Genomic DNA, 6,000 nt, shown 5'->3' on the forward strand with positions numbered 1-6,000 from the left:
CCAATACTACTGTACATAAGAAGGCAATGATTTGCATTTGTTTGGTATCATTGTGATGAAGCTGCTTCCCTTCAACATCACTATCATAAAAAAACTCTACTGTGAACAACTGAATCATTTGAACACCAAGATCAAAGAACTTCATCCAAAATTGACAGTCTGATACCAACACAATAATGCATCAGCACACAGGAGCAAAGATGACTTTAGAGAAGCTGGCCAGTCTGGGCTGGAAGGTTCTGCCTCATCCATCTTACTGCTTAGACTTGTCATCAACTGACTACCATCTATTTTGCACCTTGCAGAACCATACTGTCAATATACAGTTCAATGACACTATCCAACATTTGAGACTTTCTTCAAAGAAAACCCCCAGTCATTCTATGCTCACAGGATTGAAAATTTTCAACAATAAAATAATATTACACTTCACGCCAACGTACAGTAATGAATGATTAACACATTGGTGTTGCGGCATTACAAATCACCGCTTGTAACGCCGCAACACTGATGTGTTAATCATTCATTAGTTTTCAGCAAAATTGGCAAGATATGATTGCTATTGATAGTGATTAACTGTAAGACTGAACTGTAATTATTGTTGAGTTAATTGTCAATAAAGTTTTTTTTTCAAAATGTCTAAATTTCACCTTTATAATCTGATTGATACAAATATACTCTGACTTGTCTTGAAAGTCTACTAAAAATTCTATTCTTTAAGAACAAGTAATAATTAAATGTTAGATTAGATCTGATCATTTTACAGATTACCATATTGTGAGAGACAAAAATGAGGATATCCCTAACTAATTTGGTATCCAGAGTTTAACAAGAAGCAATGAAGAAATTTTCTAACTATAGAAATCACAATAATACATTGTGATTAATGTTTACTTTTGAAAGAGACAACTTAATAAATTATATTAAACTATTTAATTTAGAAATGTGTTTTGGAAAGTTAACAAACTGCCTATAAGCAGAGAATGCAGAAAAAGTAATGTCACTTACAGAAAGGAAAGATCATCCAAATTTTTTAAATTAATGCAGGTATAGTTATAGCTAGATTTAATATTTTAAACAATTCACTATTGTTCATCAAGTATGCAATTACTTTTACAAATCTAGATGGATAAACTATAGATCATTATAAACAGTAAACACATGACAAAAGCTAACACTATAACATCCACTTGAGACAGAAAACAAAGCTAATGAAGATCAGAACTAAAACCAGAATCTAAACTAGAAACTCAAAATGAAAAATGATGCTAAAAATGTAAATATGCTAATGCTATTCAGTTACCAACATAATTGGTCAGGTAGTCAACTTCTCAATTCTAACTTTAATGTTATGTTGTTATCAATAGAAAAAAATCTTACATTTTTACATGGAGTACCTCCACAGTAAAAGAAGCATTCAAACATCAAAATTGAGAATAAAAGGAATTCCAAAAAATGTGTAGAAGGTAATTTTTAATCCCAAAATGAAAATGTATGGTAATCTTAGATATGTCATTGTTCCAATGGATAATGCATAAAAGTAATATGACTTAAAATCAGGAAGTAGAGAAATTGCAAAGATTATTGTCAAGGAATAAATAGAGGAAATTTATACACAAACTATTTGTTTCATGTATATTTTATGCCTTGAAATATAGAATTATTATTATTGATACTTTTTTGATTTAATGTTACATAAATTTATATTAAAGCCCATTTTGAGTCCTGTAATAATAATAAAAAAATCTTCATAGTTTAATTATTTTGTTTAAGATAAGACCAAGTTTCATATATGTATATATATATATTATTATTTATTTCTATCATTATTTTATACACATACATGTATGCATTTTGTTTAAATTATATAAAGAAGGATTTTAAGCATTTCAAATGTAAATTAGAAGTATATAGTATAAATGTAATAATATCAGTCATTTTTTTTACATTGGGTAAGATGATAAAATTTGTATTATTTTAAATAATAAAATGTATAAAGTATTAAATCAGTTCATAAATTAATTTTTAATTAATTAATGAAGAAGAATAAATAAATGTTTACAGAAATATAATGCAGATTATTTTCTACAAAAATGTTTTAAATGTTATTTGCAGCTTTGAATGAATGAATTCATAAAAAAAATAAATGCATTAGATGATAGAAAAAATTTAATTCTTATTATATATATTTACTGGTAATTAATAAAATTGTAATTTGCTTCTCCTGTAACTCTCTCAATTAATGACTCATAATATAATTTTAATTATAAGACAACAACAAATTATTCATTTTATTTTGATACTCTTAATCATTTTGTATCTGGATATTTTTAAAAATGATTTATAAGTTTTTAATTTAATTACACAATGTTTGAAAACTTTCTGTTTTGAAAAAATTATGTTTTAGTTTTTGATTTTATAATATAGAATCTGGTAATTGGGCTTTAGATCACTTTACAGTTTACCTGATAGTGACTGACCATTAAACATTAAGTGGGGTAATTATGTAAGACTACAATTAGTGAAAATCTGATGTTATTGACTCAGATGTTAAAAAGAAATGTTAATTAAAACTACTCAAAAATGTATAATTTGAATAATTAACAGTAGAAGCTCTTTATGTAAAATTATGTTCTTTAAAGATCTTGAGAATATGAAACCATGAATACAGAAATGAGAAATAAATTTAAGAATATATATACTTTTAGTTAGAAAATTAAAAACTTTCTTTATATTAAAACATGTTTTTTTATTTTATTTGAAAGTAAAAAATAAAAATAATTATTTATAGCTTGCATATATAGTAAATGCTGCTTTTGTTAAAATTGCCTTTATCATCAGCCTCTTATTGTGATCATTTTTCAAAGTTCCAAGACATTTGTGCATTTTCTACATAAAATTCATCATTTAATGTAATCAATGCTTTGGTTAATGCAATCAGCTTAAGATGAACTACATACTGATAATACGAGCATAAGCAATTTCAAACATCTGTAAACATAGTCTGTGCACCTGTGTCAGATTACCACTTCAGTTCTATTTCTATTCCAAGCAAAAGTTGTTTACAATATGGACAAAATGTAAGAAAAATCTTGAACAGTAGCAATTTGGAGGTCATCAAGACCACTATGCTATACATCTGTCAACCAATTTCTGTATATGTACACAAGTTTAAAATGGTATGTTTACAGCATAAAAAAAGCTCCAGCTTCATTCCATACCATTTATTTTATAAAAGGTAAGTTATTTTTGACAATTCTCAAAGTGTATGTTCATTTCAATTTTTATTGTTTAGTATCATGGATAAAGTGCACACCAGAAGACATAACAATCTATCTCTAAAAGATAAAATGAAGATTTAGTACATTACAATCATCTTTGAAAAATGAGCAAAAGAAGGAAAAAAAAAAAAATTCAGTCCAGTTGAAAATCTGTTTTTATTGTGCTCACTTCTGAAAAACAGAAACAATCTTGAAAAAGCAGTACTGAGAACAATAAAACTAAAAGGCATGTATGGAAAAGATTGGAAGATAGAAACAGCTATGAAATATGGTTTATGGAAATCCAAGAGAAAGATATGCTAATTAATGGTCCATTCATTTGTCAGAAAGCTGAAGACTTTGCTAAAAAAATGGCAAAGAAAATTTTGCAGCAATTGATGGATTGTTTTCTTACTGGAAAAAACACAAAAACATTATTACTTCTATTATATGCTGCATGTACTGTGAGCAAATGATAATTAAAATTATTAATGATTAGCATCTAACACTTAAAGCATCATTTAAGACTGATAATCATTGCTTGTAATCACCTATACATTTAAACTGATACTATAAAGAGATAAGTATTTTTGACAATACAGTTTTTAAGTTATTTACCTGAAGATAAAATTGATAACTATAACTAAATTTTGATTATAATAAGAAAAGTTTTATAACTGCATTTTCATTTGTAAGTTTTGGGACATGCTAATGCTATTAGCATTAGCCAAGTGATAATATGTTGTAATTACAATAAGAAGCTTCTACTATATTTTATAAAAGTGAAACACACTAACAATTGGAAAATAATATTAAAGTATAAAAATAAGTAGGTAACATCCAATTAAAAATAAGTATATATAAGATAAAAAGAATAAAATAGGAATAAAATGGAAAAATAGATTAATTTCTACATAACTTAAAACTATAAACAGAAGCAAGAAATGATTAATATATTCTAATAATCACATAAAATGGTAATAGTTTATATTTAATGAATTATAAGTTTCAACAACAAAAATTAGTCATCTGAAAAGTTTTTTAAAAAACTGTTAAGTGTCTGGTGGGATATAAATGAAATTATCCATTTCAAGTCGCTCAATCATAATCAAATAATTATCATTATTATTGTAAACAATTGGGCTGTTTACAATATGTTTTGATAGAAAAAAGGATTATATTTGTGTGCAAGATGTTATTATTTACCAGAATTATGCAAGACCAGATAATGCAAAATTTATCCAAAACAAAATCAAAAAGCTACCTACCATATCTTCTCTACTTCCAGATATTGCTTAATCTGATTTATTTAAATCTGTTCAGTAATTTTTTTATACAGAGAAAATTAGGAAAACCAAGAAGCTACACAAAAAAACATATTTTGCTTCAAAATTAGCTTTCTTCTACAAATAGTTTCCAAAATTTGAAGAAAATACAAAGACATGTTATAGATAAACATATAAAATAATGAGTCATTTTGTTTAAAGTCAAATTCTACAATAATATAAAATAGTGATACAATATTACTTTATAAAAATATATATATCTTTAAGTTTTAATAAGTATTTTATATTATATAAGGAAGAAAATTAATCAATTGCATTAAGAAAAAATATAAATTTCTAAAAATTATGTAATGCATAACCTCTATTCAGTCATTCTTATTTTATATGTATAAAATAACACAAATGACTTATTCTATAATATTATACTATACAAAAGCAAGAAATGTTACATATTTGACTATTATATTAGATTATATTTCTGTCATTAAATAAGCTTACTTTTATAACAATAATAAAATTCATATTTAACAAATGTGTTAAGAATATTTTTAAATTTTAAAAGACAAATCAATAAACTAAAAAAATACATTAATGACACTTCAATCTTTTATCAATCAATCATTTAGTAAACTGATAAAGTGAAAAACTGTATACATGTGGGCAAAATATTTACAGATTATTTCTGATATAATATATAAATTATGTAAAAATTTTATATTCATCAAAGCATTAATAATTTATAAATTTTCTTTATTGTGCAATGAATTTAAAAAGAAAAGAAAAATTTGATAATAAATTTAAAGACATAAAAATTAATTTATCACATCAATTGAAGTCATTTATGCTAACATTCATAAATTTAAGTTAATTAATCGTATTTAAATCACGACTCTAACTTTTCTGTATATTTATTGGCATTTAAAAGGCTGAATTGCTATATGCATTGATTACTTTTTACTTATATACGCGAAAGATTCGTATTAAGTACTCCGATACAATTTTTATAGCTTAATAAGTATACTTCATCGACTAAATAATTATTTATAGGATTAAGTCGAATAAATTTCTAACTAATGTTCCGTACAGTAACTTACGTCCTCCAGATGTAAACAAGCTGGCGGCCATATTGAAAAAGAGCTTTTACTACAATTCGTCATAATACGTAGGAGTGGCATCACTGTAATAAAAAATAATTTAATTGGATAATTTTCAAGGCTATATTTAAGAATATCCAATAATAATGAGTGTTATAAAAAAGAATTCGCATCGACAGCGGAAAAGAGAGCAGATGACGCAAGTAATCCGAAAGGGAAAATGCTTTCGGTATTTTAATACTTTCCGTCTTGAAAATTTAAAAACGTCATTGGATATATTTATTAAACGTTGATCAATTTTACAATTGAAATATATTTTTAAAAGAAATTTGGATTTAAATCCGCAATATCTATAATTTT

The 6,000-nt window shown here is 25.1% G+C and overlaps 1 protein-coding gene across 7 annotated transcripts in view; it reads right to left on the reverse strand.

Moving 5' to 3' along the window:
• Ehbp1 (Eps15 homology domain containing protein-binding protein 1) overlaps window positions 1-5,709 on the reverse strand; it is a 111,791-nt gene extending 106,082 nt beyond the window's left edge. For all 7 annotated transcript variants that reach the window (XM_067263927.1, XM_067263926.1, XM_067263925.1 and 4 more), the window contains exon 1: window positions 5,641-5,709. The gene's annotated coding sequence lies outside the window, so the exon portion shown is untranslated. The remainder of the gene's footprint in view (window positions 1-5,640) is intronic.
• Window positions 5,710-6,000: the final 291 nt, after the last annotated feature.

This window comes from Centruroides vittatus, unplaced genomic scaffold, assembly GCF_030686945.1.
Source record: "Centruroides vittatus isolate TY-2023 unplaced genomic scaffold, ASM3068694v2 contig_18, whole genome shotgun sequence".
NCBI classification, from domain to species: Eukaryota; Metazoa; Arthropoda; class Arachnida; order Scorpiones; family Buthidae; genus Centruroides; species Centruroides vittatus.